This window comes from Anas acuta, chromosome 12 (assembly GCF_963932015.1).
Source record: "Anas acuta chromosome 12, bAnaAcu1.1, whole genome shotgun sequence".
NCBI lineage: Eukaryota > Metazoa > Chordata > Aves > Anseriformes > Anatidae > Anas > Anas acuta.
Genome location: NC_088990.1, coordinates 10,061,425 through 10,075,687, shown reverse-complemented (window position 1 = coordinate 10,075,687; position 14,263 = coordinate 10,061,425). Strand labels below are relative to the sequence as shown.

Sequence of the window (14,263 nt, the reverse complement as noted above, 5' to 3'; positions counted from 1 at the left end):
TATAAGTGGAAGAAAGCTGGTAGTCTCCAAAAAAACAGATTTCTGTAGTTAACAGCTTCTGTACGTCCACTTGTGGCTTCAGTGGATGAAGCAAGAGACCTGACTGTATTTAAATCAAGAGCAAACCTCACCTTATATCAGGGACAAGCAAAATCATATCTAGTCATTACTGAACGTTTACTTATTTGACCAGTAAGGGGAGAAATTAAGGGCTGGCATAATTTCAATGAAGTCAACTAAATTATCAGAGCAACACAGTTTAACTGATAGGAGCAAGCAAAGCATTGAAATCTGAAAAGTATGTGCTTCACTCACTTTCAAGTTGTTTGCAGTAATAATAAAGGGGAGTTCCACTTTAATTGCACGTTAAGAATAGAAAAGAAAGGAGAGCAGTCAGGGGGTGACTGCTTGAAGAAACAAAACTCAGCAACACCAAGTTTTGCAGTGTAAATTTTCAGCCAAATGTTATTAGAAACATTAGTCCCTCCAGTGCTAACTAATCCAGTCATTTCACTTCTCCCCTGTTAATTCAGTTTAAACAAGAAGTGTTCACATATTTGCATGTAGCATGCAAGACCAACCCACAAAAAAAAACTTTTCTAGTTTTACAGTAACCTCAATTCAGAAGCTAAATTCTGCTCAGAGATCACATTAGTGAGTGGTGCCCCTCAGATGGTGCCTTTGCAGGGTCAGCGTGCCGCCCTCCACCCTTGCAGATGAGCAGAGAGCAGCTGCACCGAGCTCTGCTCGCTGGGTTTGCGCAGCCGCCTGCCCCGTGGCTCTCCTCCGCCGGTGTTCCCTGCCGGGGCCCTGCTCCCCACCACGCACCTAATGCGTTCAGACACCAGGGACACAGGGAGAGGCCGCGCACGCAGCGTGAGGCATGACAGCAATGCCAGTTACAATCACAAACGTGCCCCAACCGATTCTGCTTCCGACATAAATTGCATCAGGCACCGAGCTGGCAGGAAGCAGTGTCAGGGGGAAATGGCAGGAGGGGCAGCATTATTTTAGTTTTGAGGCAAACCCCTACTTCGTCTCTTTGTGCCCTTGTCTAGAGCTCTCCCCCAAGGCAAAGGTTTTTACACGGCATGAAAAGACAGAGCCCAGGTTTTGTGCTTCACAATCTGAGGGAATGGGCTGAATGCTACAGAACTGCAGGTGAGTAGAAATGGCACAAGGCTGAGCCTCCATAAAGAGCTGGGTATCAGTGGTGCTTGGTGGCTGGGCAACTCTCATCAGGTCATGTGCAAGCCCGCCAAGTGCCGTGACATGCATACAATGCGATCCTGTCACCTCCCTGGGACAGCACACATCTCCTTCAGCGTAAGCTCCTGGATACTTTTCTGAAGATTCCCTTCCAAGCTGTAGGTTTGGCACTACGGGTTCCTTCTTGAGACCCCAAACCCATCCGTATCCTAGCAGATACCACACACCTGGTGAGACGGGCTAGCTGAACTCCAATCACTATTTCCCACCAGAGGACTTGGCGCACCAGGACCCCAGCAGCCTCAGACACAGGAGTAGCTCACTGAGCAGTGCAGGTATGTTCCCAGAGCTCCTGCTGAGGCACCCCTGCTAGGAAGGTTAGAGTAACACCTCCCAAATCCATACTCCAGCCAAAGAGACCTTGACCTCTCCTTACAAAAGTGAAGACTAGAAAGACACTAAATTCAAAACAGGACCTGAAATTCTGAGGTAATCAGTCACAAGATCCAAGACACAAACTGATGTAGCTACACCTGAATGTGATCCAAAACAGTTGATGGAAGAAGAAATCCTGGCTACAGAGGTCACCATTTTACCCACTGTATTCAGAGGAAAGAATTGCAGTATTTCCTTTCCTAGTTCTGTCATGGATCTGCCACACACCATTGAGCAAGTCACCTAAATTTTCTTTGTTCCTTTTCTCATACAAAAGAGAGCAACGTGATCTGTCAAGGAGGCTGCTGATGAGGCTGAATTTATTTTCTGCGAAGGACTTGAGATCCTTCAGGATAAGGCCCTGAATATGTGACAACTCTTATTGCTCCACTCCTGTAATAACTCCAGAACATCCCAGGGAGCCCGACAGCAAAGCTCTTCCACTGAACAGGAAAATAATTTTAACAAAAAGTCAAAATTAAAATAATAAAAAGTTAAACACTGAACATTCAGGGGAATTAAATAAGAGACCAGCTTGTAGTTTTCATGTGCAGTCATCTGAGTCAGCTCTCCGAGGAGTGCCAAGGGCTAAATTCATCCTTGAGCTATGCTGGCTTCTGCCAATGTAAACCAGGACACGCGGCCTCTGCCAGCAAAGCGGGGAGAGGCTGCGGCAGCGGAAAGCACCCACCGCCGTCCTCCTTGCTGGGGGTCTGAGCACAGCAGCAGGAGGGCCAAGCAGCCCCGGCCACGGGAGGTTCACTGCTCTGGCATCCCAAAGTGGTATGGTTGAAGCATCTTTTTCTCTGGGCTCTATTCAAGAGATGCAAGCAGATTTTAAAGCAGTTTTTGGCAGAGCCTACTGCACCGAGGGATGATGGTGACCAAGCTGAAGTACAATGGAAGTGTCACTGGCACCCAGACAATCACATCTGTCTCTAGGAATTTTGTCCACCTTAATATTTTTCTTTGCAGTTTGTATCATTAGCCAAGTTTGTCAGCCTGTGTTGCATAATACCGCTTAATGTACAGTCAGAATGAGCCTCGGATCCAACTGGGAAACAGCCGTGTGACTCAGATGTTTTCAGAGGAGGGCAGAATACTGTGTACAGAAAACTGTCCTCATTCCCCCACGAACAAAGAGTGGCAAAAACACAGGCATCTCCACTAGGCCAGCTGTATTGCTGTATGGTAGCAGTCCTCAACTGGCAAGATATGAAAAAGGAGATTAGCAAGTATAATAACATTTTATTGCGCTCTTTAGAGTGAAAAATCATTTGTATATTACCACTGCTGATCGTCCAAAGCCACAAAACTGAACCCAAACCCCTTCAGATTTCAAGGGAATCAGGGTTTGAACCTTCATCCAAACCCCACCCTCGGGGTTCAATTCTTTATTAGATCCAAGACTGGAAGGTACCTATTTTCTACCTTCTGGGAGGCTGGCATTTTCCAAGGCCTCACAGAATTCATGCATTTCACAGCTGAAAATCTTGGGAGGAGAATCTGAATTTTTATTGTTACAAACCAGGCTCCCCAGCCTAACCGCCAACCCCCAAACTCAGACTAAACCCGAAGCAAACACCACTGCCCAGCCTCCCCCAGGGCAGAGCTCTGCCAGCAGAAGGGGCCAGAAGCCGCCCAGGTACAGCTCCATTACCCCATAAGGACGGCTCCGAGTTTAATCTGGAGGAATACACAAAGATTTGGCTTTATGCAAAGGCTAAGTTGTGACTGAGTGTCTCATCTTGGTCCCCATTGGAGCAGATCCCAAAACCACCACACACTTTGGCACCGCTTGTTATACTTGGCAATCCTCGCTCAAGCTAGGTGGGTGCATTGGCAGAACTTGTGAGGAACCCCTCCTCTTTAATTGGTGGGAATGTACCTGTAAGGCTGAGCTGTGTTTGGTAAGGCTAAGTGTTCCCGCGAGGGAAAACGACTTGAGACAATTCAGTTGGTGTTTAGAGTAACAAGACAGAGAATGACTGAGGCACTCTTTCATGTTACCTGGAGGGCCCCGTTAAGCTCTTACCGCTTGCTGTTGTTTCACCACAAAGCTGTGTCCCTTGCTTTAGTTCAAGGGAAAGCTGATGAAATAGCCAGACAGCCCAAAAGAGTTTTTCCCCTGTAACAGAGAGACACCCAGGCTAAGCCTAGCTCTGGCCACTATTTTAATCCATGTAAGAAGTTAAAAAGCACGAAGACAATTTGTGGCAAATTTTGTCTAATGCAAAGAAATTCAAAGCTGAAAGTATTTTTCTCTTTTTTAAATAATTTATTACACAGGAAGATTACTTGAAAACTAAACTTTGTTCTACTTACAGTTGCCTAGTACTTTTTTTTTAATGTGACAAGAGTCGGTGAAGATTATATATTTCCTAAAGCTAAGGATATATTTCATGCATTGACTTGAGACCTATTAAATCTACAAGCAGCAAATATAAGGGGCTTAAGCTGTGTTGTGAATTTAACATTAGTAGGAGTGTTTTCTCCAAGCACCAGGCCTTTGCATTAGATGACAGAAGGCTGTATATCACTTCCCGTACAAAATTAAAGATGTTCGGAGGTATGTGACCTCTACCGTCTGAGCTAATGGAGTCTCAAATACCTAAAGACTGAAATTATTACAAACAGATAGCTGAAATATCATATCTCATATTCTATTCAGTAGAGGGCAGTGGTAGATAAAAGCCATGCGCACCTATTAACCTCGCTAAAGTCCCGTCTCCAAACCGGTTGGCTGTCATGAATCTCACGGCAGCAAACACACCAGACAGGCAGAAACAATAGTGATGGAGTCAGTGCTTTCAGTCGTGTTCCTCTGCTTGATTTCTCATCTCCCCTCCTCCCCCTGCCCCCTTTTTCCTCTGTAGTGATGGTATGATCAAGGCCAAATGCCTTCTGCAAGGTGTTCCCCCCGAAAAGCCAGCAGGAAATAAAAGGGCTCAGAACCTTGTGGGATCAAGTTCTTAATGGCTCTAAATGAGAGTAAAGTAAACACATGCACATGTGCATGCATGCACACACACACCCAGCATCTCTTTGTCAGACCTTTTTACCAGAGAAAGCGAACACAAGCTGGAAAAAGACTGTTGCCTCGTGGCAAGGGCACTCAGAGGTGGGGGTACGGGGGAAGAGCAAGTTCTAGTGCAGTCCCTGCACTTCGCCAATTATCTGAATTGATTCATTATACAGCTTTATGGCTGCAATTAAACAAGTGCCAAGAAATACAGCCAGGACGACACAATTTGTTACATTAGCTCACTCACACTGAAAATCACAATTACAAATAACAGTGTCACTCCACAAACAGCGAGTTCTCAACCAATACAACTGAGTAGGAAAAAGATGAATAGGATGTAGCATGCACATTTTTTTGCACATGAATGTATGTGTACAACTGTACATATTCTAAGTTTTCCTATTACAAAGTGCCATATCTTATTAATCTTAAATCAGACATGAGAAGAAACCTGTCCTGAACACTGGAGAGATTCCAGATAGGAGTGTAAGACCAACGGGCTATGGTCAGCAGCACTGGGAACAGGAATTGTGAAACTACTGCCACTGCGTTTGAATTTTTCTTTCCCTGAAAACAAATTACTTGCCACCCCACTTCTCTTATTAAGGCTAAGGGATACTTCTGTCACAACAGGGCATACCTTTACAACCTAGCACAACTATCTCAAAACAGAACTGCTGGAGAATGGAAGAAGCACGGTGCACGCGTGTCCTCACGTACAAGCTGCCAAGAAATACTGATTCATGAAAAAATAAGTAAAATCGTTTGCACCTTAAGAGGTGGGAATAAAAAAAGGCAGTGACTTGTACACACAATGTCCCCCAGATTTCTCCCCATACAGCTTCCAAGAGGGTGGCTGTAGCTGCCCAGCTGCAGAAGGGACGGGACGTAGGAGCTGTGCCTGGGTCAGAGCAGGGTGTGTGGCCTGCAAGGCCGAGCCTCAGCGCTCCCCTGTCTGTGTCCCCTCCTTGAGCGTGGGGGCTTCGCCTTCAGCTTGGCCTACTGCCTCGCCAGAGACCCATCTGCAACCGCCAGGCTTTACAGGTGCTGAATGACACTTCCTATCAGCAGCTACTTAATGAAGGAGGCTTTCCAAGAGAAGGATCAAGTGTCAGCCTGCTTCGCTCACTTCCTTCTCTTCTGGGAAACTGGGCAGGCCCCAAGGAGGAGGCTGTGTAGCTGCCATCTCACAGGATGCCAGTGCAGCTCCTTAAACCTGTTATCTCTTCAGCTGGAGGGGATTCACTGGGGCAAAGCATGATACAGCCCTTCCTCCCAGCCCACAGCCCTGCTGAAGGCACCGCCTGGGTCTTGGGGCACGTGAAAAGCAGCCGCTGAGCACCTCCGCCAGCCCTGCTCCTCAGAGCCTCAGCACTGCCTCTACCAAGGCCAACAGACCTCTCGAATCAGGAAACATAGTTGGGAAAGATCCCAAGTGTGTAATGGCTTTTTTTAAAAAAACACCAATGATGCTTCACTGTCTTAGCAGCGACGTATGGCTTTATTCTGCCCTGATTTAAAGTATTCAATGTTTTACACTAAATTTATCCCAAGAATTTTGTTTGCATCGAGCAACAAAGCCCATATTTACTATGCTAAATGATGCTGTTCTGCTTACATGCGTTTGTCTGTAAGTATTAACATGTATTCATATACTATTCCAGTTATCTCCAATAGACGTTAAGTTAAAAAAAAAAAAAAAAAAAGCACACACAAAATGACTAACTGTGTGCTGGTGCAACCTACTGAAGTAGGCTGAAACAAAGCACCTTATAGCAGCAATAAGAGATAAAAAGGCACAAACCCAAAGCTGAACAGGTAGAATTAAGCATTTGGTTCTTAGTAAGATGTAACTGTTAGCCAGAGCCCCAGAGAAGTTTCTTGTTAGCAGGCTGGCAACATTTGAAGTATTATTTCCTGATTAAGTTGATAGCTGGTATTCATTGCAATCACTTGAGGATATCTTAGTATCCTGTGCAATTTTAACTCCTCCATAAAATATCTGGAAGGAAGCCTCGCAGGCTATCTGACGTTGACTCAGCTACTTGGTGACCAGCTGCTTTGCTGTGGTAGCAGTAAACTGCAAAGTCCTGTACTTACAGAGCACTAAACACCAAACCTTTGTAAGTACAGAAACAACTCACTCAGCAATTATTTATTTGCTGCCTTGTCTCTCTGGGAAAAGCCCTGCAAGTTTCTCATAGCCTGCCTAGCAAAAGCCCTGCATGGATTTCCTCCTACATGATACATGGGAACCTAGTGCTTTCTCAGAAAGAGCTGTAACTTGTAATCTTCGCCTTCATACAGCCAGCCATCAGGGTGAGGCTTGGCAGTGGTCAGCATGCAAAATGCTCCCACACACAACTAACCTCAGAGGGAAAATTCATAGAGAATCCACCCCCATGTAGACGGCAGAGGCAGAGCGCAGCTGTCTGCAGCTATCCGAATGGCTCAGCCTTGGTCATCTTGATCTTTTTAATGACCCTGCGTATCAGGAGAATAGAGGCATCTGTTCAAAAGAACCTCGCAGCTCCTGACAGAGCAGAGCACACATCAAAGCAGAGTGGGTCAGATTCTGCCCTCACGACATGCATTACATTCAGAATAACTGAAACGAAATCAACAGAATTACCCTTCATTAACACTACGCTAACCAAGAACTAAATTTACCGTTCGCTTTTCACGGTAACGTATGCAGATGTGCTACCTTTTATAGTTCAAAACCTCTGCGTGCTTTATGGCCTAACAATTTTTCACTTTTCTTTAGCAAAAACCAAGTATAACTTCTAAAGAAAGCAAGAGGCCGAGTATATTTCTGCCAAAACTTTCTGTCGCTGGCATTACTGAAATGCCAGCAAATGCAACAGATCTGTAACACATCTCAGGGTGCAAAGAGTTAATCTCCTTTCTTGCAGATCATCTGTATCAGTCCAGATGCTTGGTTGGGAGGAAATATAACCCAAGTGCCTGGACTAGTGCAGCAGGCTAAAGAATAAAAATATTTTTATGTACTGTGCTTATAAAATATTCTATTTGCTGTGCAGCACAAGTTATGTTTAGAACCTTCCTTCAAGGATTTTCTTTTCATATCAAGAAAAATAGATCCATACACTTCTTGTTAAAAAAATACCCCTGCCTAAATGTCTAACCTCCTTTGTGAAAACTGATCCTTTGCTGTTGGTCTGCATCTTTATTGTGCCTTCAGACTTGTATGTTAAAATAAAACCAAGACAATGGAAATCAAAGTAAAGTGCCACTTAAAGTCAATGTAAAGTTTATAATCCTTTGCAGTCCATTCTTCTATTATGCTGATGACAAGTTAATTTGGGTGATAAAATGGAAACAAAAAGCAAGGAAGTAATCCTGTTTTACAGAATATTATTCAAACAATAATAGCTTCCTTCGCATAACACTTATTTCATTCCATCATTACTATTATTACTACTATCTTAAGCTATGACAGATTGTGAAGGGTCAAAGATAATTTTTATCAATCAGCCTCCCTTTGTCTTTGGCAGGTTTAATCATGTCACTTGGAATGTAGCATGAGGGGCCTGATGAAATTGGAAAAGCATGTGAAGATAAAAATCACTCTCAGATGAATTCAGACACTTCCTGCCACTCTGCAGATGCCACAGTGCTGCAAGCCACCCTCCCAGGAGAGATGATTCACCTGGAAGGAGGGCCAGGCTCTGCCAGATGTGTAGGAGGCTGCCTGAGACCCACATGCTAACACTGTCTCAATTGTATGAAGCATATGCTTTCAGTCAAGGGTGAAAAATGCAGGCACCAGCACATGCCAAAAGTCTTTCAAGCATGGCCCACCAGTCAGCCTGAAGCTTAATGCACTGATCCATCGAGTCAGCAGATGTGTGTCACCACAGTACAAGTTGAAGCTGGTTAAAGCTATAAAAGAGTGAAGTGACCTAATCCAGACATTGAAATCTCACAAAGAAAACCATACCGTTGTCACTTCGGGGGGCTTAGTGTGCGACTTTAAGCACAAACACTGAAAGCCTTCTTGGAGTAAAAAGATACGTTGCTGTGAAAGCATAAATCCCAACCCTGAGCTACACTTGTACTGATTTCGAGTTGATCTGATAAAAGCATAACGTGGCTTTCCTTTTTAGTGCTGCACATACAAAAAAGAACATCTGCACAATTTTATTGCTAGAGCCATAAATGCTCCTTATCCACTTGGTTTGAGGCAGAAGTCCAAAAATACCTGGATAGAAAGTTTATTTGCAGAGTACCACTGCGTACTTGGTAGAGCCAGTGAGTTATACAACATATTCTTTCACTCCTGGCAGAGGGCTGTCGGTGTCAGCTAGGAGTCCGGCAGCAGAAGCTGACTCTGTAATGCCTGGGAACTCCTCCCTCCTCTCCATTTAATAATCATTTAGTGGGTACAGTATTTCCCGACACACTCAAAGTCAAAGCGTACTTTACAGCGAAAATATTCGCCCCGTCCACACGGAGAACAATTTGTTTAAAGAAACCAGATCTCTTTAGCACTCAAAGATCAGCCCAACACTGGCCGTGTGTGAACCCACTTCACTGTCGACAGCGGTTGTTTCACATAGCTTGTTCAGACATAGGTGACGAGATGTAGTTCTCACTGGGCAAACATAATTAGGCAGATGCAAAGCTTTTTCTTGAAGTCGTTTCTGTCTATCACCTGGAATCCAGTTCACAGAGCTTTCTTAAGTATTCCTGTCTGTAATAGCCAGGACTCTGGAAGAATACTGCTGTTTCACAATGACTTCATTGTGCTTTGACATAGCTTTCCCGAGCTGTGGCCTGTGGCAAACACACACCTGTTCCATTTATGCCCAAGAGGCCAAAAAAAAAATTACTTCAAATAATATTCATGTTCAAACAACAAGCAGGGCTCCTCTGCCTTCAGAAAAGTCCATCCATTTTGTGGAAGAAAAAACAAAACAAAACAACCAACAACCCCCAACTTTGGTCATTTAAAAGTTAACTCTTTTCCTAAACAACCTAGATTAAAGACAAGGTGTGCCAGCTTAAGGTGAAACACCACCGTGCATCTGAAGTCTCCCCCCCAAGTTCCTTCAGTTAAAAGCCTTGCACATTCCCATTTCTCAATAACTACAGCATTCTGTGCTCCAAAGTGAGGATTAGGCTGGTAACTGGGCTAGGATCATACATACATGTTATGAAAAGAGGACCACAGGCCCAAACTATACATAAATGAAGAACAGGCTGAGAGGCCAAAGAGCTAGAGACATGGCTGGTACTGCTAAGAAGAGAAGTACAAAGCGAACGTGGGTACCTAAGTATACACGTGGACACACACAACTCACGTGTTACTCCTATCCAGATCATGAAAGACACTTCAAATTACATTGATCAAGAAAGTTTTGAATTATTATTATATTTTTTTGCTTCTCCGATTTTTCCATTGCCTTGCTCATCTGCAATTTATAGTGGGCCAAAAAAGATTTCTGGCACCTACCGTTATACCAAATGGCTTTTACGTGCCAGCTATACAATACTTTGCAACATCCATAATTTCCATTAACAAATTTGCCCTTTCACCCCAATAGCACCTATCTGTCATTTCCACTGCTTCACAGGCTTTTTTTTTTTTCCCCCCACCAGAACACAGATGGGGGTGGTTTTAGGACAAATTCTCTGCTGGAGCATTCATGTGAGAAGAAACAAATAAGAACAGGTAGGCATTTTATGGAAGGAAAATAAAAAAAGATGTATAGCCCTGCAACTATGATTTTTCACAACTCTCCTTTTTTTTTTTTTTTGTTAAGGAATTGCTGAATGCTACCTTTCCTACCCCAAAAAACTTTTGTTCCTCTAACTGATAAAGAATGTGCTCTGTTATAGAAGGATAAGTGGAGGTTAATAGACAAGCAGGAGTGAAAGGGTCCTCCAGATATCCCCTGTGGTTCATGAAGGCTATCTCATGGCAAGACTGGATTCAGCAGGAGCCAAAACAACAATATTAACACTTGGGCAAGATATCAGAAGTGTAAACAGATATGGGAAGGAAAAGATAGCATTGAAACAACAGTACACAAAAAACAGTAGGGATCAATTTATTTATTTTGAAAATGCTAGAGGATGAAACAGGGCTCTGAATGCCATTGAAACCTCTCATGACAGTATTTGTTTTCACAGTATTATAGCATTCACCTTAGTATTAGCTAGGGTAAAATGAAATTATTCTTCATTCACAGCTATCCATCAATTTTCTGTACCTTGTGCTTTAAAGGCATTCCCCATTCATTTCTTTTCCTGAGGACTGATATGGAGAGAACCATGTAAGAGCTCTTTGGGCTTACCGCTTTTTTCTCCCAAGTGTGCAGACAGCAGTGAGCACAGCTGTAGTAGTGCTGTGGCACTGCTATTGGTTCATGCTGCTGAAGATTTTAAGGAAATAAGAAATTTTGAAAAACAACACAAATGATTAAGTGATTGAGCTATGTTTATGCTTTCTTTTTTGAAAAAAAAAATAAACTGTTATTAAAGAGTTAAGCCACTGTATGTGTGGGCGAACTGCTTTCTGTAATTGCTATCTATATACAGATCTTAAGAGAGATGTTGATCTTCTGAAATGAAGGGTGCAGACGCAAGTCTTTTTAAACCAATAAAAATACCGACATTTAAGTTTTTTTTTTTTCATAGATCCTTTGTATGCAAATCGCTCAAGTCAGATAGAAAATTAAAGACTTCTCCTTGGACAAAACATCGACATTGGAACTTAAACAGATAATATATAGCTGCCTGCAGAAATCAGAGCTGTCTTAGACAGTGTTCCACTTTTCTGTCAGAAAATCTGACTGTGATTTATATTTGGAATTTACACATATCCATATTAAAAAATAATTATTAATCACGGCTGTCCTTTTCCTGCTTCTCTGGAGTATACACACAGAGTGCTCCAGAACGGCCGCATACACCACCAAAATCCTCTGGCTTTGCGCTAAGACAAATCTCTCTCCAACTTACCAGGATAAAAATATATCTGGGACTTGGTCCCTTTCCATCCCAATCAAAACATGTTAATGTGTATACACAAGTTGAGAATTATTTCAGATGGCTCTGAAATATCCTAAATAAATATTTTTAAGGGCCTGTCCTACATATGGATACGAAGCAGTACTTCTACTTTGCAGTGAAATAGTGACTGTGGGGATGGAGGTTAAAGACTAAAAACTATACCAGTCTATTGCCAGTTAAACCAAGAACTGGTTTCTCCCTCCCTGCCCCCCTCTGTTTTCCAGAGCTTTCCTTTTGTAATATCTTATTCAATACAACTTTAATGTAATGCACACGTGCAATATATCTTACATGCGATGTGATCACACATTTTTTCCTCGGGCTTGATCCTGCCAAACTTTTCATTCTGTGAGTAACCTCTCCTCACACAAGGTATATCATGGAGGTCTGTACTCAAGTAGGGAAAACAGTTTTTTTTCTGAAAACGGTTTTATAGCACGAGTGCCAAACAAACAGCTGGGGGGTTTACCTAGCCTGCAAAACATCTCCTGGCCCACAGACTCCCGTGAATGTTGGATCACGTCTAAACTGCATAGCAGCGCATGGGGCTGAGTGCTGACTCACACCCTAAGATTTCATGAAGCTCTGCAGACCTGTCTGGAGGTACCAGTTCAAGCCTGGAAGCAGTACAGTCACATTTGCATTGAATCTTCCTGGTAGGGGTTTTAGCTTGGAAGAAACACCGTGCAAGGGTAGCTATGCCACTTCCACCAAGCCAATTAGCCCCAAACTGGTTCAGACAGTGCCAAATATCAGGGAGCAGTATATTGGTATTCAAATTGAGATTTTATCTCTATGTTACTGTGCTGAATTTAGTAACTTTGCTCTAAGTGGTCCTTCTATGCGCCAAAATATAAAATAGGTTTGGCATCTCTGGATTAGAGACTGGTGCCTGCAGATTGCAATCCCAGGCTTTACTTTGAAGTGTTAGCTTTTGCCTCGCAGCAACTTGACAATGGTCATGATTCAGCATATCCAATGTGCTGGGATCCAGACTCCTTTTCCTTTATCATTTGAAACCGAAGAAAAATAGCAAGGACTTCTAACATTAAAGTGCCAGTTCGAATTCATAACCCTGGTGCTCAAACTAATTCCCATTCTTTCTTTGCACCCCAAGAGAACTCTTACAATCAGATACAAGTTTCTTTTTTCATCCTACCTGAGCTACCATAGAACAGAGCAAGACTTGAGTTTCCCCAGAAAACCTGACAGTACCCAAACAGTGCCCAGCAGAACCACCCCAAGACCTATTTGCTCCATATTGTTCCTAGTACCAGGTGAGCCCCCAAATTTCATTACTTCTTTTACTTCATTGAGATTGAATATTTGTCAGTGCTACTGATCAGGATCAGTCTTTTTATGTTTGGGGAAGAAAATATTTCCTGTTCTTTAATATTTGTTATTTATTGCATCTGCGGACTTAACATTTGCTACTGGTTCTATCAGCTAATTAGAATATTTCTATTAAAACCCAGTTTCTTTAATGTACCAGTTAATTTACCTTTTTTTTGTTTGTTTGTTTAGTGCATAAATCTTTATTCATACACAATAATCCAGCTATGCTTTTTGAAAGTTTTCTAACAGCAGTTCACACGAAGACAGGCACCCCTTCTCCAGCTGTGATTAACGCTACTTTGTGCACCACTGGTCTGGTATAGACCACTGGATTCTCCCACTCCAAAGACTGATAATTGCAATGAAGATGGTGATTCTGTAACTTTCAGAAAGGACCATTTATGGCACAGAATACATATTACATTAATTACCATGAATGAAGCTGTGACTTTACTGGGGTATTTTAAGCAAACCTTCTATCGAATGCTAGGCAATTAGGCCTAATATATATTTTAGTGTTTCTATGAAAACTTCTGCATCCTTATACACATGCTGCTCCTACAGAGTGTCACAAAATCTGGTTATGTGGTCTTGTAACAAAAGGCACTGCTGTTACCTTAGAGCTGTTCATTGGAGCAGGAAAGTTCCTTACCAATGATCTAGAAAGAATTTGTGGGAGGAGACAATCCAGGGGGCAGTTAATGGCTTTGGGGGGGTTTACAGTGGTCTTAGGAATCAGTGTTTCAGTTCAGGATTTGCATTTCAGTTAATCCTCTGCAATGTCCCTCATGGTCCAACTGCAAACCGAGACCTCACAGCTATGCTGTCCGACAGCCAAGCAAGCTATCCCGGTTTTAATTCAATGGCCATTCCCTCCCTCCACACCCCCTTTCGTGTATTACGATGAGGTACAAATTTTGAAGTCGAAGTATTATTAGCGAGATGCCAAAATTGACTTCATTCATTGCTGAATGTCAACCCTCCAGGTACGTTCAGCAACTGCTGTAACTAAATGCAACTGGCCATAGTTGGCATGTCCTGATACTGCATTTGTTCAAACAGATATTCCACGTAGACTGATGCCAGAACACATGCATGTTCCAACAGCGAAGGCTGTGAAACATCAGGCTGTGACAGCTGGCTTTAGAATAAAAACTGTCCAATAAGATATATGAAAACATAAACAAGGGGACTCTGTTAGCCGAGGGGACTCGGTCA

At 43.0% G+C, this 14,263-nt stretch overlaps 1 protein-coding gene across 2 annotated transcripts in view; it reads right to left on the bottom strand.

Annotated features, from left to right (window-relative positions):
• The window catches only part of BNC1 (basonuclin zinc finger protein 1), a 76,250-nt gene that overhangs the window by 42,998 nt on the left and 18,989 nt on the right, over positions 1-14,263 (bottom strand). The window contains exon 2 of one of the 2 annotated variants that reach the window (XM_068696372.1): positions 3,680-3,772. The exons of the other annotated variant lie outside the window; for it this stretch is intronic. The gene's annotated coding sequence lies outside the window, so the exon portion shown is untranslated. The remainder of the gene's footprint in view (positions 1-3,679; positions 3,773-14,263) is intronic. 2 annotated transcript variants of the gene reach the window in all.